Below are 14,345 nucleotides of genomic sequence, written 5' to 3'. Positions count from 1 at the left end.
ATATAAGTCAACATTACCGTTCCATCCAGGCAGTACAAAGATGTATTGGTACTTGAAAGGAAGTTTCTAGTGAAGCAGAATGAAAAGAGATGCTGCCGACAAGTATGCCAACAAGTGGAAGCCGATCACCAACGACCCGGAAGGACTACTGCAATCATTAGAATCCTAGAATGGAAATGAGAACATATTTCCATGAATTTTGTTGTAGAATTTCCAAAGTCAATACAGAGTCATGATGGGATATAGATAATCGTAGATAAACTCACAAAATCTGGATACTTGCTACTCGTCCGAATGAATTATAATCTGAACAATTTGGCTACTCTATACATGGATAACATTATGTGGCTACATGAAGTGACAACAATCATATTGTCGGATAGAAATCCAAGATTTATGTCATGTTTGTGGTAGATCTTACAAAAGACATGAAAACAAAAGTTACTCTTAGTACGACTTATCACCCTCAACTGATGGCCAAACAGAGAGAATGATTCAAACCCTAGAGGATACAATAAGGGCATGTGCCATAGACTTCAGTAGTAATTGAAGTGAACATCTACCTCTGATAAAGTTCGCTTACAATGATAGTTATCACAACAGGATCGAAATGACTCTATATGAAGCCTTTTACGAACGAAAGTGTCAATCACCACTGTAATGGGACGAAATATAGGAGACAACCATAACTAGGCCAGATTTATTCCAACCGACAATGGAAAAGTGGTCATTATCAAAGATAAACTCAAGGCTGCACAAGACCTGTAAAAAAGTTAGTATGATCTTAAAAGGATACCAGTGGAATTCATAGTGGGTTAAGAAGCTTATATAAAGCTCTCACCAATGAAAGGAATCGTTAGATTCAGTAAAGTTGAGAAAGTGAATCCTCGGTACGTAGGACCATTCGAAATTCAGGAGAGATTGACACAATGGCTTACAGAATTGCATTGCCACCAGATATGTCTAGAGTCCACAATGTATTCCACAAGTCCAAACTAATAAAATACATGCCGAACCCAAAACATGTTGTGGAAATTAAACCGCTCATAATCAAAAGTAACTTGGGGGAAGAGCTGAATATGAAAATGTCTCTACTCATATTATTGACACCAATGACCAAGTATTGAGACGAAGTATCATTCCCTACATCAAATTGCAATGGTCAAACCACACAGAACGAGAAAATTGCTTGGGAGTTTGAAAAGAAAATGCATAAGCAATATCCCTACCTTTTGGAAGGTCAATCCGACTCAAGTTCCGATGACGAAACTCCAAATAAGGAGGGAGGGATGTGAGAACCCAAATTTTTGGGCATGTAATTATTTGTTTAAATATAGACATGTATAAGAATTTATTTTCGAGTATGATATTATTGTAAAAATAATAAATTCAAAAATTTTAAATAATACATGATATTAGAAATTCCAAGCCAATAAATACATGAAATTATAAATCAAGTGCAAGATATACAATAAATTAAGGATGGATATCCACCTAATTGGAAGGAAATATTACATACAAAGCAGATTTTCTCAACAAAGAAGCATCTCAATATTTATGAAAGGATTATCTCGAAATTATGAAAGGAGCATATCCAAATTAGAGAAGGATATCAATCGAATTATGATATGATTTTTACCACCCCTCTATAAATAAGAGAAGCTTTCATTCAAAATTTACACCTCGATTTTCGAGTTTTCTCTCTATATTTTCGAAATTTCCTCTCCAAAATTCTGCTGCAGTCATCAAAGTTCTTTCCAAGTTAAGAAAATAATTTCTATCGCTCAAGTGCTCCGAATCCAATCTACACCATTCAGAATATGCTTTTATATGTTTTAAATAACATATCCAAATTTCAGCTAAATCCAATGGTAAGTTTTTCGTTTATAACCTTCACAAAAAAATTGTTTTGATTTTAGGCGGGAATATCATACCTGCGATTTTTTGTCCATAAGCAGGTTAAAACGACTTCCAAACTCGATCTCCGCCATTCATAATTTATTTGATGTACTTGTGAACACTGTTAAAGTTTAAGCCCGATCCAACGGTTCAATAATGCGCAAAGAATTTTATAATGCGAGTGATTTTTCGGTAGATGTGATGCTGCATTTTCAAAGTGTCGGTTGCATGATTATTCTATAGTTTCCGAATTATTCGCGTTTTCTTCCAGTTTAAGGTAAGTGGGCTTGTTTTAAAATATGTTGCTTATGAACTATTTCGTTTTTAAAAGTTTCGGTCGAGCATCGTTATTCTGTTTCTTCCCCTTCTTGATATGATTATCGTATGTTTTATGTTTCGGCGCTGTGAAGATTCAACTGGATATGAGTGAGAATTCCAATATGCATGATATGTTTATGGCCCTTACACGGTGGGATTGTAATCGTTATATAGCATCGCCCCCCTAGAAGAGTAAAGATTAGGGACTGATATCAGTAAACCCTGGAAAGTAGAGGAATCTCAGTGCTTTGGCCAAAATTATGTTTATGGTTATGATAATGACATGTTATGAGAATAATGTTATGCATGATATGATATGTGGTTTTCGAAATTCATGTGTATTTTTTATGTATGTGCATGAACAGCTCCCGCTTAGTGAGTGACGACCATATCATCCACCTCTTACTCTACCCTCCCCAGATAAATCAGAAGAGAAAATCGAAGAAGATGAACAAGACTAATTTTGAGCTTGATAATAAGAAGAATCAAGAAATTTATTTTAGTTTTCGCTTAGTAAGTTATAAATGCTTCCGTATAATTTTTGTTGTTATAAGAATTTACGTTGTAAAGACAATCTTATGATTGATTATGAGTGAAAAACTTATTTTTGGTTTATTCTGTACTACGAGACTTGTTATTTTCAATTGTGTGGTTGTAAACAAGGCCGCTGTTGACTAACCTCGGTCTCGGGGCGTGACATTTACAGTGTATTTATTTCTCAAATGTATCCTCACACATTGAGCTTGCTCTCGTTCTAGATTATTTCTTCATGTAGGCTTATCATGCTTTGAATCAATTTCCAAAGATTATATTTGATCTTCAAGATGTATTTATATGCTCCAATAATGATATATACGTTATATAAAAGAATATGACTGTTTGGAAAAAATTGTGTACTGTTTCTGATATTAAAACAATCATTTCCGCCTTGTTGGCCACTTTTCCCGAGCCCAACTGATTTTGAAACCTACACTGAATAAAAAACCACCTAACAAGGTCCTCATATATTGAAAAGGTAATCAATCTAAGTCTAACAATTGAATAACCACATAAAACCAAGGAAATTCGAAACCTACACTGAATAAAAACCACCTAACAACTGAATAAAATATCTGCAGCTGTCAAATATTGAAAAGGTAATCAATCTCAAAGTATATTGTTTTAAAAGAAAACTCAAACATGTTACCAAAAATCTGTCAAATCAACAGCGTATTAAAGTCTATAAACATTGAAGAATATTGTTTTAAGCCATTTCTCAAAACTCATATTATGCGGAAGAAATGCAAGGTTCCTCGGGTTTTCACGTGTACCCCCAGCTCAGTCTACTCAGATTTCAGCTCCTCTAGTCTCCTCATCCACATGATCACATGCATCAATCACACATAGTAAGTCTAAAGACTCAACACACCTGAACCGATATAACAAGTACATATACATATCATTCAACAGTGAAATGTATTGTAAACAAAATGATTTTCATGATCTTCAAAAGCATGGACATAAACCTAAACATATTCATAACAAATCATGTCATATCATATCATCATATACTGTATTCATTTTTTGTTATTGAATTCAGGTCATTAGTTGTGACTTTTGTATCAAATCTAGGCCAATGGATCCATCTACGTATAACCGTGGTACCTGACGCGGGGACATCAGTGACACTCTCACCCGTCAACTGAGCCTTGGCCTTACATATTCGTGTCCGTGTTCGTATTAGTCACAACCAATTCACCTCCTTAAAAAACATCTCATCGTATTCATCACTTGTAAAATTCATGCATATACATACATTTTCTTAAAACCAAACATGAAACGTATTTTCAATTATTATCACAAAAATTCATATTCATAATTCACATAAATATTTTAAATATGCATTTTCAGTTATCAGGGCACTATCAGGACTGCTACCATAACTCGGGTGCAAAATAACCATTTTGGCCCATAAACTCTAATTTTACAATTTTACCTCTGGACCTTAAAATTTGGACTCGAATCCATCCAAACTTATCAAAGCACCATAAAACATATTTTTAATCATTTCTTAGACATAAACTCGATCCGATGTATTAAATCCTATAATTCGTTTTATAACTTGGACCGAAGTCCTGTTTTTAACCCGAATCAACCCGAAACTTAACCAAACTTTAACCATAGTTCAAAGACTTCTAACCAAACCTCGTATGATCCAATTTAAACCATCTATAACTTCATACGCGTCGACATAACCTGTTGGAACACCCAAAACGAGCCATGCTCACCAAGATCGTTTCAAACACCTACAATGGACTAGCGCCTAGGCGCTAGGCTGTGTAGCACTGCGGCGCTGGGTAAGCGCCTAGGCACTATGCATCAGCGCCGCAGAGCTGCTCACTTAGAACAAAACCCTTGTTACAGCCTCGAAGCAAAACTCTATACTACGCCCAACCAGCCCGGACCAGGCCCAAACCAACCTCTCCTAGACGACGAGTAACTCCTCTTGAATAGTCCTAACCATGACTTACAAGCACACGCAAGCCGTTGTGCATGCTATCCTCAGAAAAACCCAAACTGAGTCTCAAACAAAACACAACCTGCAAACCAGATCGGCCACTAACCAGGCCTCATTCTAGATCTGTTTCTCACACCAAACACCTTCATCTAGACCTGTTTGAGCCTCCTACCTGTCAGTCATGACATCCCCTTACAATATGTGCCAAAAACATGAGAATCTGTAATGCCTGAAGTAATATCACAAGTTGTTGATTTAGTAATGTGAGATTACTAAATAATTAATGATTTTTTTAAGAGATAAATGTGACATATGTTAGTCATATGAAGTCCAAATGATTTGAAATATGGATATAACGTAGAGAACTCAAAGATATAGAAGTTTCATGTTTTGAGTTTTGGAAAATTTGATCGTTTGACTGGTCCAAAGGGATATACTGGTGTTAAAATGTTAAACATTATATATTATATTATATTATTTTATTAATATAATATAATATTTGAAAAAAAAAATTAATTAATTAAGAAGATAAATTTGAAACTCTTCACGTGAGTTTCCTTCGTTTTCGGCAGAACATTTGAACAGAGAGATTGAGATTTAGGAGAGAAAATAGCATTTTGATTTTCTTTCCGATCGTGCGACTTATCGGTTTATCCAATCGACGAACCGACTTCAGTTCTGGAATCGTTGACATGAGGTCTTCGATTTGAGGTATAAATTTTATAGTTTTGGTGATGTTTGAAGTTCGTCGATTTTTGGAATAAATGTGATAAATTGATAAATCATACTGAAATTGAAGATTGTTGAATAGTATATGATTTTAACGAAGTAGAGAAGATTATTGTGTTGTTGTTTTGAATTATTCCTAATTTATTATAATTAGGGATTTTAATCGTTGGATTGAGATTGGAGAGTTGTTTGTTAGTTGTTATTAAATCTGATTGTATATTCGGAGTCTACGAAGTATAGGCTACACGTTGATATAAAGTTTTCGCAATTTGATGGATGTTGTAAAATAGCCTATTATTTGATGTTAAATTAATTAGGGTGTATTTGATGGTAGTATTGCGAATTAAATACACTAGAATATTAAATTGTTGAACAATAAGAATTTATAATCGAGTTTTATATTTTGTTGAATTAATTATTGTTGGGCTATTTGATGTGATATATTGAGGCTGTTATGATTGTGTTGATACAGTGACAATGATCTGATAATTGTTGTTGAATTATTTAGATACAACACAAGCCTCGGGATCAAAGAAATAGCCAGATTATATATATAGTTGATTATCAGGTATGTGTTGACGTACGAGCATATGTTGTTATTGTTTAGTATTGATGAATATTATTGCGTTAAACGATGATAAATCACCGTAATTGGGTGATTTGGTATTATATTTGTTGTTTCTTATTGTTGATATTGTTGACTATCATTGTTGGGAGACGTCTCGTTGATGTTGTCACATTGATGTTGTTCGTTCAACGATATTGCTGTCGCCGGAGTTGGGGTGCGACGTATCGTTAATGTTATTCGTTCGATGATATTGCTGTCGCCGGTGTTGGGGTGCGACGTATCGTCGATGTTGTTGTTCGTTCGACGATATTGCTGTCGCCGGAGTTGGGATGCGACGTATCGTCAATGTTATTGTTGCAGTGTGATGTTGTTGAGGTTGTTGATGGTTGATTGTCCAGAAACGGCAAAGGTAGTATTTCTGTTATCATTTCAGTTATATCTTATGTTGTTGTTAATATAACTGTTATGTATTACGATGATGATTATTGTATATGACAGGTTACAGGACTATGCCGTGAGACATGGTGAAGGACTAGGTGTGTCTAGTCAAACAGTCCTGTAGTTGATAGTAGATAGAGACAGTATAGCTTATTGTCTTATTTGAGTTGTTGTGTATGTATTTATTGTATTGTTTCTGCTACACTGACATAGATAGTATGGTGATGGCATTATTTTGTCGTATATGCATTATATTATTACGGCGTCGAAAAGAAAATTTTTATGCATATGACGTCACATGTTGTATGATTACGTGGCGAGGTTTGGGGTGCCACATTTGGTGGTATCAGAGCATATGCTAGATGTCTGGGATGGTTAGGAGTTGGGTTTGTGATGAGGGAGTTGGATGACGATATTATCTGCGTGTGTCTGTGCATTTGACTTGTTATTGATGATTTCTCGATGAGATTGATTGTTCTTTAGTTGCGTGTGCTTTTGTGCGAAAGGTGTGATGATGATTACTGGATTGTAATTGTTAAATGTTATGATTAACAATTTGATTTCCAGTGATGGCAGCTAGAGAACAGGTACATCCACACGAGGAAACAGAAGAGGTTGACAGTGGATTTGGACAGATGAATCCATTGCCACCTCCTCCTATGGGACAGGCACCTGCAGATCAGCCTTTATATCCTGGTGAGTTGACTTTGGCACAGTTCAGCAGTTATCTTCCACCGAAATTTGATAGTTCTGAGACTGGTGAGCGAGCCGAGGAGTGGATTGAGAGGATAGAGCAGATATTTGTGACCGCTCCGTGTGCTAGGTCTGCTTGGTTACGATTGGCTACATTTCAGCTTTCGAGGAATGTATTATTATGGTGGCAGACGACTGAGGCCGGATTGAGAGCTCAGGGCCGTACTGTTGATTGGGATGTTTTTCGGTCTCGTTTTCTTGATAAATATTTTTCTATAGCAGCCAGACAAAAGAAAGAGAAAGAATTTGAGGATTTGAGACAGGGTAGTATGTCTGTTGCTGAGTATGAGAATCGATATTCTGCATTGCTGAAATATGTGCCACATATTGCTACGAATGTTCATGCTAAGATGAGGCATTTCTTGAAAGGGTTGAAGTTAGAGTTATTTGATCGTGTGCAATCGAACAACCCAGTATCATTTGAGGATGCAGTGACGAGAGCTGAGATGGCTGAGTTGGTGATGCATGAGTATGGGGCTCAGGGACGATTATCAGAGCCGACTAGGGAGTCATTGCGACCACATGGACAGTCTTTTAAATATAAGAAGGTTTCATCTTCTTCTTCGGCATCACCTGGGAAGCGTCGATTTGATTCACGACGTGTTGAGAGTCGTTGGTTCTCAGTCTGTTCAGAGGCAGAGAAGAGAGTCCAGAGCAGTGAGATGTTTTCGTTGTGGGGGACCTCATCTGATCAGATAGTGTACACAGACCGAGATCACCTGTTTTGAGTGTGGCGGTGTGGGCCATATAGCCAGACAGTGTCCTAGTCGTGACAGACATCGAGAGCCCAGTAGTGATAGAGGTAGATCCTCAGGGAGAGGAGGACGACAGCCTCAGCAGTCTACACCGCGACCTTCTGGAGGACAGCCATGTATGCAGGGAGCTGGTCCGCCTCAGGCACAGGTGTATGCTTTGACCCAGGAGCAGGCAGAGGAGGCACGAGAGGAGATGATAGCGGGTAAGTGTTATTTGTGTTCTTATCCTGCTTATATTCTTATTGATACATGTGCCTCGCATACATTTATATCGAAGAGGTTTGTGGTTGAGCATCATATGCGCTCGTCTCCATTGTCTATGCCTCTTTCTGTTTCGACACCTTCTGGAGTTGATATATCAGTTGTATCTATGATATGAGATGGTATTATTTCTTATGAGGGCTATGAGCTGAGATCTGATATGATTATTCTAGAGATGACTGATTTTGATTGTATTATGGGAATTAATGTGTTAAGGAGATATTGTGCGACTGTTGATTGTTATCAGTGAGTAGTATATTTTTATATAGACGAGAAAGAGCGTTGGAAATTTTATGGGAAGGGTTCTCGTCCCCGTGTTCCGTTGGTATCTGCTATCCGGATGTCTCGGTTATTGGAGCATGGACATGAGGGTTATCTTATTTATGCTGTAGATGTGACAGAGAAGAAGAAGAAGGTGAGAATAGAGGAGATACATGTAGTGTCTGAGTTTGCCGATATTTTTTATGATGAGATTCCAGGCTTCCCACCAGTTCGTGAGGAGGAGTTTGGGATTGAGTTGATGCCAGGTACTTCCCTTATTTCTCGTACTCCTTATAGAATGGCACCAGCAGAGTTGAGAGAGTTGAAAGCCCAGTTGCAGGACTTGTTGGACAAGGCATACATTCGCCCTAGTGTATCGCCTTGGGGTGCACCAGTCTTATTTGTAAGAAAGAAAGACGGAACGATGCAGCTTTGTATTGACTATCGACAGCTGAATAAGGTAACGATTAAGAATAAATATCCCCTCCCTCGTATTGATGATTTGTTTGATCAGTTGCAGGGAACCTCGGTATATTCGAAGATTGATTTGAGGTCAGGATATCATCAGATACGAGTTAGAGAGGAGGATATTCAGAAGACAGCATTCGGGACCAGATATGGGCATTATGAGTTTTTAGTTATGCCATTTGGATTGACGAATCCTCCAGCTGTGTTCATGAGTTTGATGAATAGGGTATTTCAGCCTTATCTCGATCGGTTTGTTATTGTGTTCATTGATGATATACTGATATATTCCAGGAGTGAGGTTGAGCATGCAGAGCACTTGCGTTCAGTGTTACAGGTGTTGCGAGATTGACAGTTGTATGCCAAACTCAGTAAGTGTGAGTTTTGGTTGGATCGAGTGGTCTTCTTGGGTCATGTTATGTCGAGAGATGGGATTTCTATTGATCCAACGAAGGTCGAAGCGGTGTTACAGTGGTTTGCACCTACATCTGTACCAGAGATCCGTAGTTTCTTGGGTTTAGCAGGTTATTATCGTCGATTTATCGAGGGATTTTCAAAGATTGCTAGACCTTTGACACAGTTGACCCAGAAAGGTGTGCGATTTCAGTGGTCTGAAGCATGTGAGAGGAGTTTTCAGGAGTTGAAGCATCGACTGACGACTGCATCGATGTTATCAATTCCTACGGAAAACGAGAGGTTTGTTGTTTATACTAATGCATCATTACATGGTTTGGGATGTGTTTTGATGCAGGATCGACATGTTGTGGCATATGCCTCGAGACAGCTGAAACCACACGAAACAAAGTACCCTGTGCATAACTTGGAGTTGGCAGCCATTATCTTTGCTTTGAAGATATGGCGACACTATTTATATGGTACCTCGTTTACGATTTATACTGATCATAAGAGCTTGAGATTTTTGTTTACTCAGACAGAGTTGAATATGAGACATAGACGATGGCTAGATTTGCTGAAGGATTATGATTGTGAGATTAAATATCATCCTGGTCGAGCCAATCTTACAGCTGATGCATTGAGCCTTAAAGTGAGTTGTACTGCAGAGGATGTGAGTCATTTATCAGCTATGATGATGTCTTGTTGTTCCTTGGAATATGATTTTGATATCTCGACTACTCCTATCCAGGTATCTACCTTATTAGTTGAACCTGATATATATGGTTGTATTCGTGATGCACAGATGACAGACGAGAGAGTTCAGCGATCGAGGGAGTTAGTTTCTCAGAAACAAGATACTCGTGTTAGAGTGGCTGATGATGGCAGTTTGAGGATGAATGATAGATGGGTAGTTCCTGATATATTTGAGTTGCGCCAGGGCCTGTTGCGGCGTGCACATTGTAGTCGATATTCTATCCACCCTGGTGGCAAGAAGATGTATAAGGATTTACGCTCTCAGTTTTGGTGGAAGGGAATTGAAACAGTGATGTGATTGATTTTGTACGTCGATGTCTTAATTGTCAACATATCAAAGCTGAGAGGAGAAGGCCGGGAGGTGAATTGAGGAGTTTAGAAGTATCGAATTGGAAATGGGAGCACATATCGATGGATTTTGTGACTCATTTGCCAAGAAGCACTGGAACTATTGATGCTATTTGGGTGATTGTTGATCGATTGACGAAAGTTGCACATTTTATACCCTATAGCATGAGTATCACGTACTTGACGATGGAATAGTTGTATATACGAGAGATCCTACGGTTGCATGGGATTCCATTGTCTATTATTTCTGAAAGAGATTCTCGGTTTACTTCTCATTTTTGGGAAGGATTGCAGACTGAGATGGGGACAGAGTTGAGATTGAGTACAGCTTATCATCCTCAGACAGATGGTCAGACTGAGCGTACTATTCAGACGCTGGAGGATATGTTGCGTGCTTATGTTATGGATTTTAAATCTACTTGGCAGTCATCTATTCCATTGGCGGAGTTTGCGTATAACAATAGTTATCAGAGTAATATTCAGATGGCTCCATTTGAGGCATTGTATGGGAGACGTTGTAGATCTCCGTTATATTGGGATGATGTTGATCGAGCTGCAGTTACCGGTCCTGAGATGATTAATGAGATGAACAGAAAGTAAAGTTGATACAGCAGCGATTGAAAGCAGCTCAAGATAGACAGGCCGCCTATGCCAATAAAAGACGAAGACCCTTAGAGTTTCAGCAGGGTGATCGAGTATTTTTGAAAGTTTCTCCTTTTCGTGGCACAGTGCGATTTGGTATGAAGGGAAAGTTGGCACCGAGATATGTTGGCCCGTATGAGATATTGCAGCGGATAGGCACTTTGGCTTATCGATTGGCTCTACCTCCATCTTTATCTGGTATTTCATGTGTCGATGTTGCGGAAGTATGAGCCTGACCATTCACATGTGTTGGATATTTCTGAGGTTCAGTTAGATCCTGACGTGTCTTATGTTGAGAGACCAGTTTGTATTTTGGATTGATCTGAACGGAAGCTTCGTAGTAAGCTTATATCGATGGTGAAGATTCAGTGGGAACATAGAGGTGTCGAAGAGGCCACTTGGGAGACAGAGCGGCATATGAGGGAGCTCCCTACTTATTCTGATGGTATGACGTATCTTTTATTTATGCTTGTTATTACAGTTGTTGATTAATTTCGAGGTCGAAATTCATTTAAGGGGGGTAGAAATGTAATGCCTGAAGTAATATCACAAGTTGTTGATTTAGTAATGTGAGATTACTAAATAATTAATGATTTTTTAAGAGAGAAATATGACATATGTTGGTCATATGAAATCCAAATGATTTGAAATTTGGATATAACGTAGAGAACTCAAATATATAGAAGTTTCATGTTTTGAGTTTTGAAAAATTTGATCTTTTGACTGGTCCAAAGGGATATACTGGTGTTAAAATGTTAAATATTATATATTATATTATTTTATTAATATAATATAATATTTGAAAAAAAAATTAATTAATTAAGAAGATAAATTTGAAACTCTTCACGTGAGTTTCCTTCATTTTCGGCAGAACATTTGAACAGAGATATTGGGATTTAGGAGAGAAAATAGCATTTTGATTTTATTTTTGATCGTGTGACTTATCGGTTTATCTAATCGACGAACCGACTTCAGTTCTGGAATCGTTGACATGAGGTCTTTGATTTGAGGTATAAATTTTATAGTTTTGGTGATGTTTGAAATTCGTCGATTTTTGGAATAAATCCGATAAATTGTTAAATCGTACTGAAATTGAAGATTGTTGAATAGTGTATGATTTTAACGAAGTAGAGAAGATTATTGTGTTGTTGTTTTGAATTATTCCTAATTTATTATGATTAGAGATTTTAATAGTTGAATTGAGATTGGAGAGTTGTTTGTTAGTTGTTATTAAATCTGATTGTATATTCGGAGTCTACGAAGTATAGGCTATACGTTGATATAAAGTTTTTGCAATTTGACATGTTTTAAAATAGCCTATTATTTGACGTTAAATTAATTAGGGTGTATTTGATGGTAGTATTGTGAATTAAATACACTAGAATATTAAATTGTTGAACAATAAGAATTTATAATCGAGTTTTATATTTTGTTGAATTAATTTTTGTTGGGCTATTTGATGTGATATATTGAGGCTGTTATGATTGTGTTGATACGGTGACAATGATCTGATAATTGTTGTTGAATTATTTAGATACAACACAAGCCTCGGGATCAAAGAAATAACCAGATTATATATATACTCGATTATCAGGTACGTGTTGACGTACGAGCATATGTTGTTATTGTTTAGTATTGATGAATACTATTGCGTTAAACGATGATAAATCACCGGAATTGGGTGATTTGGTATTATATTTGTTGTTGTTTATTATTGTTGATATTGTTGACTATCGTTGTTGGGAGACGTCTCGTTGATGTTGTCACGTTGATGTTGTTTGTTCAACGATATTGCTGTCGCCGGAGTTGAGGTGCGACGTATCGTTGATGTTATTCGTTCGACGATATTGTTGTCGCCGGTGTTGGGGTGCGACGTATCGTCGATGTTGTTGTTCGTTCGACGATATTGCTGTCGCCGGAGTTGGGGTGCGACGTATCGTCGATGTTATTTTTGCAGTGTGATGTTATTGAGGTTGTTGATGAGTTGGGGTGCGACGTATCGTCGATGTTATTGTTGCAGTGTGATGTTATTGAGGTTGTTGATGCTTGATTGTCCAGAAACGGCAAAAGGGGTATTTCTGTTATCATTTCAGTTATATCTTATGTTGTTAATATAACTGTTATGTATTACGATGATGATTGTTGTATATGCTCACCCTTTGGGGGCTGTTTCTGTTGGACAGGTTACAGGGCTATGCCGTGAGACATGATAGTGGTGAAGGACTAGGTGTGTCAAGTCAAACAGTCCTGTAGTTTATAGTAGATAGAGACAGTATAGCTTATTGTCTTATTTGAGTTGTTGTGTATGTATTTATTGTACTATTTCTGCTACACTGACGTAGATAGTGTGGTGATGACATTATTTTGTCGTATATGTATTATATTATTACGTCGTCGAAAAGAAAATTTTTATGCATATAACGTCACATGTTGTATGATTACGTGGCGAGGTTTGGGGCGCCACAGAATCAAAGCATAAAAATCGATTTTCTTCATGTACATGTATTCGAAACTCACATAAAACATTAGGATCTACAATTTATCATGCATAATAATTCGAAAGCATGCATTATGGTGTGAGAGACGAGAAAAAAGTATCGGTCATGCCTTTGCGTATGTACGCTCGAAAAACAACTCAACGACGCAAGAAACGAACATCGAAGGGACGGGGAAGACCTTGGCTGCGTTTTTCTTTACAAAACCGATCAAAAAACCTTGCTGGAAGAGAAGAGTTGGGGCGGCCGAGTGAAGGGGTGAAGGACTAGGGTTTTTGGAGTGAATATGGTATATAATATAATAGAATAATGAGCCTATGTTCAAAATATTAAAAGAAACGAGCTTGGCCTAACATCATATTAAAATAGACCCAATAAGGCCATTAACAAGTACTGTAAAATATTTTGTTTAAGTATGTTTCCAAAAATATTAACCGAGCATCCAAAAAGTCCTTATTTTTTTCAAAAATCGACTACCGGTTTTAAAATATAGTTCGACGAGAAAAATATATCATGAAATCTCATATTTCAAAAGTTCATAATAAATACATCATATATTAAATAATTAAAAATAATTATTTATTGAAACATTTTTCCTCAAACTATTCCCGATATTCGTTCCTCATTCAAGATGAAATACATCTGAAAAGCCCAAATAAATGAAATATAGTAATTCATAAAATAAAAACATATAATCATGTCATAATCATGTATTTAGTGCATTTAAATAATAATTTAGACATTTTAATAACACCCTAGATTTGCAT

Source organism: Primulina tabacum, chromosome 16 (genome assembly GCF_025594145.1).
Source record: "Primulina tabacum isolate GXHZ01 chromosome 16, ASM2559414v2, whole genome shotgun sequence".
NCBI classification, from domain to species: domain Eukaryota; kingdom Viridiplantae; phylum Streptophyta; class Magnoliopsida; order Lamiales; family Gesneriaceae; genus Primulina; species Primulina tabacum.
Note: the sequence above shows the minus strand (reverse complement) of the source record.